Source organism: Lissotriton helveticus, chromosome 4_1, assembly GCF_964261635.1.
Source record: "Lissotriton helveticus chromosome 4_1, aLisHel1.1, whole genome shotgun sequence".
NCBI classification, from domain to species: Eukaryota; Metazoa; Chordata; class Amphibia; order Caudata; family Salamandridae; genus Lissotriton; species Lissotriton helveticus.
Genome location: NC_136063.1, coordinates 167,357,329 through 167,374,567, shown reverse-complemented (window position 1 = coordinate 167,374,567; position 17,239 = coordinate 167,357,329). Strand labels below are relative to the sequence as shown.

Genomic DNA, 17,239 nt, shown 5'->3' with positions numbered 1-17,239 from the left:
CTTTACGCATTGGTAGTAGATTGGGGCGCCCCCACCACTTGCCCGCCCTTCTGAGATGTTCCCCAATGAACAAGACCTTTTAGTCACCTTCAATTCTCCACTCGCTATCACCACTCGAGATCTTACGATTGGTCTTTTACTGGTTTGAACAAGAGACAACAGAGAGGAAGTTATCACAGGAGAAGAGCTAAGTATTATCAAGGCCAATACCATGGACTGATCTGCTCTCGGAGTCGACCACACAGACTTCATATCCGCAGAAGCCTTGGCTTCAAAAACTTGGTCTCCAGGATGTATGGCTCCACTTCCCCCCAACAACCCTGGATTACTTTCCCCTCTGAACACCGTAACTGCATGACGCTTACCCACATTCTGCCTGATACAACAATTGTGACCAAGGCACATCTCCCTCTCTGACCACACACGACACTTGAATAACAGACACAGGGAGGAAATTAGAGAGATAGGTGATGTGGCTTAAAGATACCCTGCTTCATAACAACGTGATGATATGAGCGTTCCAAGAGTATAATAGCTTTCTTGGCATAGAACAATGGGGTTGTAGTAGACGATGGGACGCCCTTAAAGCAGCAGGGCAGGGACGCTTCCTGTCAGTCAGCTAGACTCAACTGCAGGGCAAAAGGGAGCAGCGGGGAACACAATTAAAAAAATGGGAGTCATCACAAACACATGGGGTCAAGGACGATTTTTTGTATACAAACCACTGATAAAGTGCAAAAAATACTAGCCAAATACAGAGCTCAGTATACCCTTGTGCCAATCACGCAGAGATAGAATGATGGAGAAACAGGGAAGAAGGCAGCTTACATTAACTCGGAGAGCCACAATCGCTTCTAAGCAAGTGACCTAAATTGGAAATTCAAGCAAGCAGATCTAAAGGAAGATTGCAGATATAAATTATGCATTTAGGTTGTTTAACCAGACACCATACTCTACTGAAGAAACAGACGAATTAAATAACCTCAAAGAGATGAGGCACTAATAAAAGCATCATTGAAGGACAAAGCCTGCAACTGGAAAAAGTTATGACTGACAAAATGCATTATGGAGATTTCCAAAGTGAAGTTCAATTAGGGCATCAAGCACAAGTAGCATCTATGCTCTTTTCTACAAAACTTAATATAGAGAGTTCAACTCCTTGCTAAAACAGCACTTTAATTCCATTGCAGGGACCAGAGGAATCAAAGTCAATGCGCGAATAAGGATGTGGATCATTACGAAACCATGGAAAGAAAATCACTATGCAGCTCATCAAGTTGATCCCATTAAATGCAGATGTCAAGTTATTCATAGATATTTTAGAGAGTAAACGGAGTATGATTCTGCCAGGAATGGTGCAGCTCACCATTCAGGCTTTATACTGGGCCAAAGTTGTGGGGATAATACAAAAAAGTTGTTACATCTGATCTGCAATGCTGAGAAAACACCAAAAGGAAGCAGTGTTGACTTCACTAGAGGCCAAAAAGGTGTTCGACCTGACGCATTGGAGGGTCCTAGAGCCGACCTCTGGATTGGGCCGACATTTAGACTGTGGGTACTCTGCGGCTGACGCATTGGAGGGTCCTAGAGCCGACCTCTGGATTGGGCCGACATTTAGACTGTGGGTACTCTGCGGCTGTAAGAGCTTCAGTGCATCGATACGGGTCAGCTACTGCTTCTCTGGACAGATAGCGATAGAAAGGGGAAAGCGTGCAGGGATGTCTGGTGTCCCCAATGCTCTCTCCACAGATAGTAAAATTCCGATCAGAGAAAAACGTCAAAACAATGTAATAGAAGGCTTATCAGAAGGGCGGAGATGTGCATAAACTAGAAGTCTATGATGGGACTGCGACTACCATGGAATGGGCCAATTCTGTTACAGCTCCTAAGCATGAACTGTGCAGATATGGAATGGAATGGAATGGCATCATGGTTCAAAACAAACTGTACCAAAATACAGAAAATAGGTTTGATTCTGCCGGCATTCTAGATAGCAGAGCGACAAGGAAAAGGCCTATTCCAGTAGACTGACATACCTGGGGGGTACAGCTAGCTCCAATACATGTCAATTACAGCCCTTGAGGACAACCCCAAAGGAGCCCCAGTTGTCACATGAAAGGGTTGTGGTAGCAGAAGTAGCAGAAGATCACAGCGGTTAAGCTAGTGCTTCTTCCTAGATAGCAGTCTCTCCATCCTGTCCATTGCCAGTCCCCATTCCAAGGCATCAAAGGCTGAAGAAACTGATTGGACTTTCTTTACTGCCAATATTAAATGATCAGCTAGCCAGTGGAATATGAAGAAACCACCAGAGAAAGGGGCCTGGCCTGCCAGAAGTAATGACGCATCACCAAGCGGCTCAGATGTGCGTTTGTAGTGGTCTGTAATACTGTGATAAATCTGAGAAACACTGGTGGTTTGTACACCAAACAGTCGCAGGATGTACATAACAGCAGCTCCCTGGCTACCCAAAAACATATGGCCTGGGAGCTATATTCTTTGCCAGTCACCAGAGAAACTTTCGGTCTGGGACACGGAGCGAGGACTAGGACTCTGATACAGGGGAACCAGAATTTCACCCCACACTGGCACATTGAATGTGATGCAGGTGGGAGGATGGTGAGCTCTTGGATGTAAAGGACTTTCTGCAGTTTGAGGCCTTAAAGTGTCCATCTGGATTGCCAGAAGCAGAACACTTTCGACTCGTCGTGAAAGACGCTGACAAAAGAAGATCTCAGAACTGTACAAGTTACTGAATGAATCATGGTCAGCCTTAAAAACGCTGGGCCAAAGGAGGCGAGAAGAAGAGAGCGGCAGGCCAATCTCCGTAGCAGAGTGGCTCGAAGCACACACCTCTGCATGATAGAGATATCTCTAATCACTAGTATTTGCAGTAGACGGTTGTACTCTCTACCATTCCTATGTGACTCTTAGAGCATATCCATTTGTATCTCTTCCTTGAGTGACTTTACTACTTGTACATTTGCAATTTTTCTTTCTGTTTGCATCTCCTCCTTGTGTGACTTTACATCTTGTACATTTGCAATTTTTCTGTTTGTATTTTTTATGTAACGCATGTAATCCTAAATCCTTATGTTTTGCAACTGGTCCTTATTTAAAGCGCTCTGACACCTTTGGGTAAAGTTCGCGCTATATAAAATCACATTAAATAAAAAAATGTAATGGCCATGCAGCATCGCCCAGGAGGCCATGATCAAGCTGCCTATATATTGATACACCCCAGAAAGCAGCACTCTTGGACAGAGGAAGGTAAATGTAAATGTTTTTGTACTTGTATAGCGCACAGCTACCCGCAGTGGGTTTCCCGGCGCTTGTACGAATAACGCAAGGGAACCCTTCCTGGCTTTCCCTGTGAAGTGTCCACTCCTGGGCACCCCCATGGTGCAGACCAGGCATCCCTCGCGTTGTGGGGGCCGTTGTGGAGACTAAGCAAGCTATTGCCCAGAGTTGCAGCGCGGGACCCATGATCAGAATAGGCGCTGAGGCGAGAATATCCAGTCAGGGGAATTAATGAGCCAGAGACCCGCCGAGGCGGGAATCGAACCCTGGTCCCTGGCCAGAGCTCTGCATCGAGGTCTGCCTGCTCTAACCATTGAGCCACACTTCTCCACTCCAAGGTGGGATAGGAGCTAGAGAGGACGACACGGGTACACCACCTATGGCTTTGCCCTAAACTTCAGGCAGACTGGCAAGAGGTTCTTGATGAGATAGATGACATTTTATGAAATTCTGAGGACTCGGTATAGGTCCTACTGGGCGTAGCCAACAGGCAGAACTTTTGCCTACATTCTTGAACAGGCGCAAAAAAGAAACTAGCACTAAGAGACCAACCTCGAATGGAGAAGATGGCAGACGCTATACCAGGCACAGCACAAGACTACAAAGCAGTCTAGACACCCTTTCTAGTGCATTTCAGCATCAAGTGTACGGTGGTGGCATTTCCCAGATTCTTAAGTGTGCTTAGGATATTACCAACAGTATGATCTGAAGGGAGAAACAGGATAATGCAAGTGTTCTCTAATGGGACGGGAGCTAGACAATAGTATAAAAAGAGACCGAGAATGGCGGAGTCTGTTTTCCTACGCACACTGGTGTAAGAAAGAGAATAGTTATCTACAGACAATTGCTTATAAATGGCAAAGACACCAATTTAGATATTATTCATGCTCTTGTTGAGGCGCAGATCAACTGAAGAATAAAGACAACTAGCATGCTTAGGAGGTTTTTTCTTTCAGAGAAAGTGGATTATTTTTAATTACAACTAGAGGCTAAATAGGTTTTATACTAGGATATAAATATGCATTGCATGGAAAGTAATTTGAATACACGTGCAAGCAAAACAATGTTATACTTTCAGTGAACTGAAAGCACTGAGAAAATAAAGCATTGCCTTTGCATTGATTAAATTACTTCAGCAGTTTGCAGAGCTTTTTATAGCAAATGTTAATTTCATGTTTTTTTATTTAGGGCTTAAAGTAGTGACGGTATCTATTATTAAATAAACTTTTCAACACCAACGCATCCATTTCTATTTATGGTTAGTAGTATAAAAACAAGGGTTATAACATTGTAATTGCATTTATATAGCGCTTACTACCCCGGACGAGGAGTCAAAACACTTTTTCGGCAAGTGTCTTGCTACTCCGGATCCCAAAAAGGATTAGTGGTGAATTAGTATAGGGAGATATGAAATTCATTTGAGCGGTTGACGTGTGAGTTTGTTATTTGGATGGAAAAAGGATAGAGGAGTGATAGAGGAGGGAAATTACACTATGAATAAATTTATTGCTGCTGGATACAGGCTTTGAGTTAATTTCTTATCAAAGTATGCTATGGTTGGAAAGACAGCGGAAAAATATAGACCAATTGAGTGGAGATGGATGCGTTTTACAGGCAGCAATGACACTGTGTATAAGTTACTCTTCAGTATTGTGGTTCTTACCCTACAAAGGCTCATTTTGACTTGGCCTCGAGAGGTCACAAAAGTGAGACCCATCTCCAGTTAAGGCATAGGTCTAGCGCCAAATACAGAACAAAGTAGAAGTGCATGTGGAGAGAAAAGAGGAAAGGTGATAAGTGGGCGCTGCAGCAATATTATTGAAGATGATACCTATACCATCCTTGCCCTGTCTCCTTTTGTGTCTCTTCTCCATCTTTTTTCAATCCACCAATGCCGATGAGATCCCACTCAGAAGTGTGCAAGCCAAAGACTTATGGAGAAAAGTCAATTCAGAATTTGCTGTAAGAAATGTGTCCCCCCCCCCTTAATAGAAATTTGATACACACAATTAGTCTGCTAAGAAAGAACATTTGTAGTGTAATACAATAAAGCCTGCTCACTGCTTGGATCTTTAGAGCTTTTGGAAAGCACTAAAGATAGAAAATAGCTGAAAGTAAGGAAGAGAAGATGATCATTTGTGGAAACAGGACAAGTAATGGCCACAGTGAAAAACAGTCTCTGCAACACCCCCGAGGAGAAGCAGAAGTTTCATAGAGAATGAGGAGAGTACGCACCAGCAGTGGTCTTGGCTGGGTTGTAGAGGCACCAGTCTTGGGCCTCTGAACATTTACTATAAAGTCTGTTTTATTCTATCTTGGGGAATGAAACACTGGTGTGCAAAAGTAGGTGCATCTTCAAACCCTTCTGGAACCTCAGAAAGGCTTTCGGGCGTACGCAGAGCATTTTTTTTTAAAATAATAAAGTAAAGCACTAGAGTGAGTAAGAATCAAATCGTATTTCAGTGGAACGAATTACAATACTTTTTTTTTTTAATGCTTCTGATGAAGCAAAGCTTCGCATTTGCGACTTGCTTTTGTCATGAACCTCGTCCATGTATAACCAAGTAATAATTTGTACGTCTTACTAACGTTTATTTCATGTTTGAAACGAAATCAATGAAGCTTCCCTATGTGTATTCCTAATACAATTAATTTGAGTCTTAAAAATGGCCGCTGCTTTGAAATAGCTCCTGCGCATGCGTCAGTCACACTCACGTGTCCTGACGTGTTTGGAGGGAAATAGTTGCGCATGCGTAATACATAGCTTTGGCAGTAACGTGGTACTGCTCGTGCCATTGCTCTTGTGCCTGTGTATATGTAGCTAACATTTAGACTGCATAAGTATAAATCTTAGTGATAAGTTGAAAGTACAAAACCTATGATGTGTTTTCATAACGTTATTTCTATGTATTAATTTGTTCTCGCTTACTTTTCATGTACCGCGGGGAATGGGGGTCTGACTGAGCCGAAAGCCATCTTGGAGGTCTTTAATGCGCATGACCATCCGCCTGGGGAGAAGTCAACCTTGGCTGGTGGAACTCAGCCAGCTGGCAGGGATGGGCAAGATGCTCCTGAGAACTGACCTGCGAACTCAGCAGGACGGAGTCATGTGTCCCCATTCTGAAACAATGTAAACTGGTCACTGTATTTCCCTGGAATTTCTCACGAGAACCCCAATCTCGCTAGGCGGTACCCAGAGATGTAAATAAGGCCTCCAAATAGACTGTTCTGATTGGTGTGTTACCCAAATCCTATCTTAGGACCAATCCAAATTGAGGGATTCTGACACTTTGCAACATTGGGGGGTGGTACACCGTCCCCAAACTGAATATCTACCCTGGGTTCACCTAGGGAAATTGTCCGACTTGTCTGGTTTAGCTGACCTGTCACTGACCCATCGCACTCAATAGGTGACTGAAGATACAGAGCACTGCGGAGTACTCTGTCCGAAATTGACCATAGACTAAGGTTCTACTGAACCTTAAAGTGCTGGCGAAGCACTTTGCTGGGAGTTCGCTGACCCAATCGGGGTCTTGATCGATAGCTGCAGAGAGGGTGGAGCGCAGGCGTTGCTTCCAAACTGCGGGTGCGGTCCTGTCCTGAGCGGTCCTGTCCTGAGGGTTTCCTGTCCTGTCCTGAGGTCCTGTCCTGATTCCTAATCTGAGGGTTTCCTGTCCTGTCTTGGGTGTCCATTCTGCACCTGCTGTCCATTGAGGGGTATCCTTCCTTGAGGGTTTCCTGTCCTTAACTGACCCGTGGCCAGGGTTTGGTTTCCACACCAGTCTAGGTAAATATTGCTCTAAATTCTTTGAACTTGCACCTTTCTAATTTTCTGTCTTTTGCTTCAATAAAGACACACCTTTGCACATGTTGATTTTTCCATGCTTTGCCGCAAACTATAAAGTCATTTGCATATTTTCATAACGTGTTCCCATGTTGCCCTATCTGTTAGAAATCATATTTTGCATTGCAGTTTGTCATTTTCTGATATGGTCTAGAACGTCCTTACTTAAACTGTCTAAACAACTTTTGCCCTAAATGCATAGCGTTTCCTGTTGCATCCCATATTAGCATTTCCATGATTACCCTAACTTTATTTCTCTATAGTTATGTACTTTTCATTATCTTGATTATCGATTGCCTTATTCTTGTAAATCTCATGCTTTCAGAAAACGAACTTTAGATAAAGATTTTAAAACTTCCAGTTGTCCGTGGTCATTTTACAAAGGTATTGAATGTCATTTTGAGTTGTAATTTTCTGCCTTTCCTTTTACAGCTAGCTCCCTGATCCATTGTGGTCATAGGTACCCGTGTCGGTGGATGGTAAGTCGGGTACACTGAGTAATTACAGTAGGGAATTCACACAAATTGGTAGCAGCCCGTGAAGTCACCCGGTCAATGTATATGGTGAATTGAAATATATGGGCCGGAAGCGGCGAAATTATTGGTTGGGTGACCTCGCGCGCTCTATCAGTTTTTCTGGCTAGCAGAGGATGGTTAGGGACTAGTTAAAGGCTAGGCAGGATTAGTTAGTCAAGTCGGTAGCTGCTAGTATATTGATGCTGCTATAAGAGTAGCCGTTCCGAGGGACCTGATCATTCTCTTGTGAATACGCTGCTTTGAAATTCATGAATTGTTTTATCATTGTTATTCTTGTTCTTATATTGTTATATGTATTAATCCATGCATTTGTAAACCGTCTCGTTCAGTGTTGTCCGAACTCCCCGGGGAATTGAATGGCAAAGTGGTGAATAGAATCCATTTGCCTTGAGGTCGCAGGCTCAAGGAAAGTTAGGTGCAGGTTAGGATAACCGGGAAGCACTAACTAGGGTTTTTTCTGAATACGTGTGTGAATAAATGTCAGTAACGAGGTTCATTGGCAAAATTCCCATAGTGGCGTAACCTAGTAAGGGTCACATCGGAAGAGTAGCAGGTTCATCGGAGCTTGGGTGAAAGCAGAGGAGTCCGCTGGGAAACCTTAGACTCGGATATATCCCGGAGAAGTGGATGAGTTTAGGGGAATAACAGGTTCACCGATGCTAGAGTGAAGGGTAGGCGGAAGAGATCTACCCGCAGCGTGTGAAAAGGTAAATGGAAGTAGTTTACTTGCAGTAAAATAACACTTTCTCTGTCTAGACACTTGAGCACTGTGGCGAATGTGTATTCGTTGTAAAATAACCAAGCACTAGCACTTTAGAAAGAAAGAAAGTTTCCGTTACCTTGTGAAGGGAGGGAGTCAGCCGCGAAGCGTCTCTGACGTCACTCCGTGCAGCGCTGGGATTGGTAGAAACAGCAGGCGGGTAGCGGGGCTGGAATTGTAAAGGAGGGGTGAAGCGCCGAAGAGTGAGAACTGTCTCACGAAGGGGCCGCGCACCCATTGGTCGAAACTATTTGAACGCGTGCACCCCATTGGTCGCACGGAATTGTAAGGCGCATTCGGATTGGAGGTAACTTGGTAAACAAAGTTAAGCGCAGAAATCGTATGTGGCACTCGTATTGTCCAGAGACTAGACCCGATCCAAGAAGCCAAGGGTTTGAAAGGGATCAGTGGAAAGCCAATAGATACGATATTATGTACGGAACTAAGAGAAAAATGTCTCTTGTAAATAAGGTAAAGAATTACTTCAAAACGGACAAACCGATTAAGTCCAGAGAGGGCGTTATTGTCCCACCACCCAATACTCCCGCCTCATTCATGATGTTTGATCGAGGGTACAATACCTGTGTGTGGTTGGAAAATTGGGTAAAGTACACAAAAGATGACGGAATATTGGCTTTTCCGTTAGACGGTACTTTCAATGGTAGGATTTTATTTAATTTGAGGACTCGAATGAATGAATTGCATCCCAGACCGAGACTAACGCAGTATGAGGCATTAGAGGAATGGGAGATTGAGGCTTTCGAAAGGGAGAAACCCCGAATGGACAAAGGTCTGACCAAGTGGTACCCGAGGCTGAAACAAGAGACCAGGGATAAAAAGATGAAACAGTGGAGACAGAGCATGATTGTTGAGGGTCTGTTTCCCATGATGCCAGCATGTACCCCTTCGGGGGAAGAGAAAAAGACAGAAAAGTGCAAGCATTGGGGAGCTCTTGGGGGGTCAGACGATGAATTATTAGATGACATCTTTACGAGAAGTCCGCCCCCTTATAATGAGGGAGCCCGACTTTCCAGTACAGGAGGGAATCCCCAGCGTCCATCTATTAAGGAAGAGGACAGATCCCCAAGTAGGGGGGGAGGTGGTCAGGTACTGCCCTATTTTGAGAATCCCGGACCCGCGGAGGTACGAGATATATATCCTAGAGTGCCCGTGAGCCCGGAGGAAAAATATTTCCGTGAAAGAGCCTTTTTCCCCGGACCTCTTTATGAAAACGAAGAGAAACCATTAAGTCCAGGAATGCCCTTTTTACAGCCTCCCTATGGGGAAGAGCGCAGGTCATTTGGCACAGGAACTTTGTTCCCAAAACCAAATTATGGGGGAGGACCAAGTGAAACGCATCCTACTACCCAGAGTCTTACCCCTCACCTGACCCCACAGATGATACCTGACCGGATATTAGGAAGAGTACTAGATGAAAGGGAGCAAGAGGCCCTAGCTAGACAGAGAACAGAAATAATTCAGAAAATATCCCAGTAAATTACAGTCCTGAGGCTTTGACTATTCCGGTAACAATCGGACCAGTGGTTCCGTTGTATGGGAATAATCAGGGAAGTCCAAACCCTCCAGTTATTAACCCAATCATGGCCCCACCAAGGCAGGAACCCCTACTGATAGACGATCAGTCCAGTGAGTGCGAGTCCGAGGTTGTATTCTTGGACCTGCCAAACAAACAGACCAGGAAGGGAGTGCAGAAGAGGCAAAATCCTTTTAATGCGAAAGAAATTAAATTAGAATCAACGACAGGTACTAGGAGTGTCTCTCTGGTAACTCCGGAAGAAATTGAAAATTGGAGTCGTGAATTCGAAAAACAGACTCCTCAAACGAAACCTTTAGACCTCTACAAACTGAGGGTAGAAATAGAGGAATTAATGGCAGGAAATGTGGGATTGGACAGATTAAATACCTACTCTGAAGAAGAGTTGCTGTTCATGTGTAAAAGCCTTACCAGAAGTACCAGAGTGCTCCACGAAAAGCTGACAGACACTGCAGCTAGTATGGGGATAGATATTTCAAGATCCAAGCCCTTGCAAAAACCTTACAGAGCTGAATTCTCAGACAAAGATATAGAGAACTTGAATGTGTCCGGGAAAAAGTTGCAGATTAAAGAGTTGCTAGCAATTTTGCAAAAATGGGGAGACGTGGAAAAATGGAAAAGCAGGTGGGCACGAAAGAAAGATGAGGCTCGATCCAGACAAACGACCCCTGAGTTCGCTCTGAGAGAAGTAGACAAGCCCGAACAGTTATGCCCCATGCGCGAAGTACCAGGTGGGAGGTATGTGCACGTTCCATGGTCCAGACAGGATATTGTGTCCTTTACTAACGATTTCCAGAAATTGCACGAAAAGCCAGTTGACTGGTACCGGCAGGTGGAAAGGTTCGTAAAGGTGCAAAAATGCCTGTGGAAAGACCTGGATGGATTTTTCGATATCGTGGTCCCGGTAGATCTATGGACCGAATGTAAAATAGCCATAGCATGGCCTAGTGAGGAGTACCCGAGGGACTCTAACACAGGGGAGCCGTCGATTGAAGTGATGAAAAAATATGAACAAGTAATTCAACATTTGAAAAATAAGGTGCCCGCAAAGGAAACTGATTGGACCAGGATAGATAGAACAACGCAGGAGAGAGACGAGACAGTGCACTCCTATTATGAAAGGCTGTTGCAGGTGTTTAAAACATACAGTGGTATAGATAACATCGAGATGAAGGATATGACGCATTTCATTTACAGGTTTGTAAACGGTTTAAGACCCGAAATTTGCCAGTGGATAAAGGATAATAAGATCTGTTGGCATACCAAAAAGGTAGACGAGGTCCTGCGGTACGCAAAGTACTGCGAGGACGAAATGGCAGAAAAGAAAAAGGCTCTCAAAGAGAAGGTCATGTGGGCTCAAGTGAAGCTCGCAGAACAGCAGGAAAAACAGTTGAGTAATATGGCCAAAAACACTCAGAACCAAGGTCCTGGGGGTGGGTGAGGAGGTAAGCCCCGGCCCAAAATGAGCAGAGAAGAGGCTATGAAGAAATTTCCCTGTCACCAGTGCGGAGAAATTGGACACTGGCAAAACGAGTGTCCTTATTTGCCTGACGATAACCCCAAAACACCTGATTTAACTCCACAGACGCAGAAAGAAAGACCAAGAAAGACTCAACCACAGGTAAAAACGATTCAGGTGCCCCGAGCTCCAAAGCAAGCACATAAGGGAAGAGTCACAGAGGGTGATGAGATAGAAGTCTGGGAAAGCAATGAGAACAGAAATGCAGCAACTTCGCAGTATTTGTTAAACGATACCTTCCTTTGTGATGACCAGTACTGACGGGGCCTGAGAGGGGAGGACGAGGAGTGCGTACTTGGCGCCTCCTTGCCGGTAGACCAGTCCGGACCATACATTGAAGGAAAGGTTGATGGAAATGATGTCACTTTTCTGTTGGACACTGGTGCTACCCGTTCTACTGTGAGAACAGTGGACGTTCCAAACCTACCCCTCTCGGGAGAAGCCATCCAAGTAGTAGGTGTATCTAATCAATTGATTAGTACTCCTGTTACCAAGCCCATGGAGATCTCTAATTGGAAACTTTAAGGAAATGCATAGATTTGTCGTTTGTGACACCAGTCCAGTGAACTTACTGGGACGTGATTTGCTGTGCAAAATGAACTGTACCATCTTTTGCACACCAAAGGGAGTTGAAATTCAGACCCCAGATGAAGATGGCATCTATAAATTAATGTTAATCAGACCGGACTCAGAAATTAAACTAATGACTATGCAGGATTTACCCAAAGAACTCCAAGAAGCAGTGAAGCCAGAAGTATGGGACTTTACTGGGAAGGATGTAGGGTTAATGAAAAACATGGACCCCATACAGATAGCAATAAAGGACAATGCTGTATACCCAAATACTAAACCCTACATAATGAATGCAGAAGTGAGAGCAGGTGTTACCCTGGAAATACAGAAATTGCTAGAAGGAAACATCATACAGGAAGTATTGAGTAGTCCATGTAACTCGCCGATTATGGGCATCAAGAAGCCTAGTGGCAAGTACAGAGTAGTGCAGGACCTACGAAAAGTCAACAAGATAGTGGTCCCCTGCTGCCCTATTGTCCCGAACCCAGCAGTGATTCTGTATCAGATTCCCTGGGATGCTGAGTGGTTCACTGTGATAGACCTGTGTCATGCATTCTTTTCCATTCCCTTGCATCCAGATAGCAAATTTCTTTTCTCATTTGCCTTCAATGGTCACGTGTATGTCTGGAACAGGGTCCCCCAAGGGTACACAGAGAGCCCCTCTATCTTTAATCAGATCTTGAAACAATGTTTGGAAACTTTGGTCTTACCTGGGAACTCGGTCCTAGTGCAATACATAGACGACCTCTTGGTGGCGTCTAAAAGTCATAGGGATTGTGTGATTGACACCATTGCCCTACTGAATCACCTGAGTGAGAAGGGACATAAAGTGGCCCCTGACAAATTACAGTTCTGTACAAAATCAGTGAAATATCTGGGGCACCAGATAGAGAAAGGTGTCAGGAAAGTAACATCAGAAAGGGTGAGAATAATTCAAAAGATGCAGTTACCCCGTACTCAGAAAGAGATCAGAATGTTCCTGGGAGTGATAGGATACTGCAGGCAATGGATTCTGGGATTTGCAGTCCTAGCTAGGCCTTTGATAAAAATGACCAAGAGAGGAACACCAGATATTGTAGAATGGGATGATGAAAGCTTAACAGCCTTCACAAAATTGCGAGATTGTCTGTGTACAGCCCCTGCGTTGGGAATGCCAGACTATTCCAAGGAATTTGCCCTATTCTGTGACACTCGCGATAATTGCGCGTTGTCAGTCCTAACACAAGAACATGGCACAACCAGAAGGCCTGTGGCATACTTCTCTGCCACCCTGGATCCAGTGGCTGCTGGATTACCAGGATGTCTGAAAACAGTAGCAGCTACCTGCGCAAGTTTAGAGCAGAGTGGGTCCATTGTCATGGGACATCCTGTAACTGTGTATGTTCCACATGGAGTGGTAATTTTACTGACCAGAACGAAAACTCAGTATCTCACCCCTAGTCGGCTGACTAAATACGAGAGGATCCTTGTGGGTGCTGCAAATGTAAACATTGTTAGGTGCAGTATTCTGAACCCCGCCACTTTGCTCCCCGACCCAATGGATATGGAAGGTGGGGTGGATGATGAGCATGATTGCATTGATTTAACAGAATTCAACACCAAGCCACGCCCAGACATTAAAGAAACACCATTGCCTGAGCATGACAAGGAATTATTTGTGGATGGTTCATGTCTAAGACATGAACAAGGAGGCCTGAGTGCTGCCTATGCGGTAGTCTCCTTAACCAAAATTGAAGAAGCAGGTTATCTATTTGACGTAAAGTCTGCACAAGTAGCCGAATTGATAGGTATGATAAAAGCTTGCAAAATTGGGAAAAACCTATGCATAACAGTGTATACTGACAGTCAGTACTGTTATGGGGTTGTGCATGACTTTGGCCAGTTGCGGCTACAGAGGGAGTTCCTGACTTCATCAGGTACCCCTATTCGAAATGGAAAAGTTGTTCAAGACCTTTTAGAGGCAATCCAGTTACCAAAGGAACTTGCAGTGGTAAAGTGTGTCGCTCATAAAAAAGACATGGACACTGTATCACTGGGAAATGATTTTGCTGATCGAGTGGCCCAATGGTGCGCCAGAGATCGGTATATCATAAATCCAAAACGAGGGGGGCCAGGAACCAGCTGCCAACTTCAAGTGTTTGAAGAAGTGCCTACATGGGATGAAGTGAAAGAGTGGCAGCAGGCGGCACCTTGGCAAGAGAGAGAGAAGTGGAAGGAAGATGGGTGTAGACCAAGACGTGTGGATGGTGTCATCTTGGGCCCAACTGGTATGCCTGTGTTACCTAGACACTTACTTAGCACAATGGCGAGATTGATACATGAAGGATCACACATTGGTAGGGACGCCATGATTCTAGTGTTCCAACAGACTTGGTACAGTAAAAAGTTCAGGAAGGTAGCAGAGTCCCTCTGCCAGAGGTGCCTGCCATGTCAAAGGATGAACGCTGGCAAAAGAACTTCGGTGGAACTGGGGAAAATTGGGAGGTCAGGGGGTCCCTTTGTGAGAATACAAGTTGATTTCATCACCATGCCACGTTGTGAAGGGAAGCGATATGTCCTTGTCATGGTCTGCCTATTTTCAAAGTGGGTGGAAGCTTTCCCTACTCCCCAAAATGACGCAATGACAGTAGCTAAGTGTTTACTAAAAGAACTGATACCTAGGTTCGGGGTTCCAGTCACTATTGAATCAGATAGAGGCCGACATTTTCAGAATGAGGCGATCGACGAACTCTGTAAGGCCTTTGGAATCACACAAAAGCTTCACTGTGCGTACCGTCCAGAGGCTTCTGGAATAGTGGAACAAGTAAACGGAACTATCAAAAACAGATTAGCAAAACTGTGTGATGCATCTGGCATGACCTGGGTGAAGGCCCTGCCCTTGGTCCTGATGGGACTCCGAAGTGTTCCTGACCGCAAGACAGGCCTAAGTCCCCATGAAATCTTGATGGGAAGAGTGATGAGACAAGCATGGGTACCAGGAAGCAAACTGTTGAGTATTACTGATGATTTGGTGCTTGAATACTGCAAGAGATTAGGTGACCAAGTGCGTTCTATCTCTCGCCAGATCGGAGAAGACGCCATCCTCAATCCAACGACTCCTCTACACAAACTGGTTCCCGGAGACTGGGTAAAAATAAAGAAGCATACTCGGAAGAGCTGTCTGGAGCCAAGGTGGGGAGAGAAGCGTCAGGTGATCCTGGTAACAACCACAGCAGTAAAGTGTGCAGGGGTTCCACATTGGATACACGCCAGCCACACCCAGAAGGTATTACCCGACGGAGAGCCTGTAGAAGAAGGGCGTCCAGCAGAGGACTCTGCAGGAGCCAGACCAGAAGTAGCTGACGACGTACAGCCCAGTACCAGTCGAGCTGCAGAATCAGCAGACGTTGGCCCAGGAGTAGTTGATGACAAACTGCCAAGAGTCCAGCCTGCTGAAGGGGTCCGAGAAGCTGAGCCAGAAGTAGCTGAAGACGAGCTGCCAAGCATATGGCCAGAGGAGTGGATACCATTGATTGATCTAACCGAAGACCCCATCAGAACAAGCGAACGACTTTGGGAAGGTAGAGAGTGGACTAGAGAGGAAAAGCAAGGCACAGGCGAAGAACCTCAGGATCTTGAGATTCACATCAAAACTGAGGAAGGAGAAGGTCAGACAGGGACAGAACAAGTGATTGATACAGAACAAGTGATTGATACAGAACAAGTGATTGATACTCCTCCACTGACTCCTGATGTCGGGAAGGGACAGACTAGACATAGCGTAATAGTTCGAGCAGAAGAAAGTCCAGAGATCGAAGTGCTTGAACAGGATCAGATAGGATTAGAAGAACGTGTTCAGGAAACAGAAACAGAGACACTTGAAAAACAAACACAAGACTGTCCTGAACAAAGCCAGATTAGTAACCAGGCAGAAGAAATAGATGCTAGCCCTGGAAATAGTCAGATAGAAGAGGAAGAAACTGAAACAGAATTGCCACAAACTAATGAAAACAAGAGGGCAAGAGAAGAGAACGAGGTCTCAGTACCAACAAAAAGACTTAAGAAAAGAAAGCATATTGAGCCTGGATACATAAAGAAATTGAGACTGAGAATAAAAACAGTAGAAGAAAAACGTGCAGAAGAAAGAAGAAGTGCTCGCATAGCAGAACAACCAGAAGATACCTCCAAAAGAAGGAGTGATCGAATAAAGAGACAAAACAAAAAGTACAAGTCTCCTGAATGGACGCTTGTTTTGGAAGAATTTGAAGATCTTGATATAACTGACGAAAGCGACGGAGAACCCGTCCCTGAGTACTCTGCTGAAGAAGAAGACGAGCCACCGTGAATTTGCACAAAGTAAGCTACTGGTGTAAAGACACAAAGAGGGGTCGAGAAACTTCTTCTGAGCCAAAATGTCTGATTCAAACGTGAATGGTAGACCTAGTTGCAGTCGTTGCAAAACATGCTGCAAGGTATGTGTATGTAGTATAGTTATACTGATATTGCTCTGGATAGGACTAACAATTTTCATTCCTTTTGCAGTGAGCAAAAATACTAATATTGTCCCTACTGAAATTGTAAATACTGACAGTGAGGAGCTGACAACACAGAGTGTAGCAAGACATGAGAGAGCACTTAGACAAACAAATCGAGACTTAGAAGCATCAGATGAGGGAGGACTACATTATCATGGAGTAAAGAATAGAACGCATTTAAATGTTTTCGCAAACTTGTTAATACACTATGTAGAGACTATGGAAATTGAAGATTGCTATGTCTGCATGAAGCTACCTACCTCTGTAGCTGAAGGCGTGACATACCATCACTTGCCTCTGACATGTGGAATTTCCTGTAGCATTTTAGCTAGTTTATTTTACAAAAGAGGACCGTTACAGTACTATTACTCAAACAGTGACGTGATCTTTTCTGAACTTCCTATACGTGGGAACTTGAATCCTGTACATACCAAAAGTGACGTTACTCGCTATATGGGCGAATACTTTTTGACTATAGGTAATATAGACCTAGGTGATGCACACAGAGATAACTTGACATGTTCTTTGCATGAGCAGGAAAAGATGTTCCTGAACATGGCAGAGAAAAGGAGAATTAAAATAAAAAGAAAGGCAGATGACAAAACACAGAAAAGGCCAAAATGGGCTGAGAACATGGAAGG

General features: G+C 44.5%; 1 protein-coding gene across 1 annotated transcript in view; it reads right to left on the bottom strand.

The window, feature by feature from the left end:
* Positions 1-17,239, bottom strand: part of LOC144827087 (protein brambleberry-like) — a 184,138-nt gene that overhangs the window by 152,233 nt on the left and 14,666 nt on the right. The window lies entirely within an intron of this gene.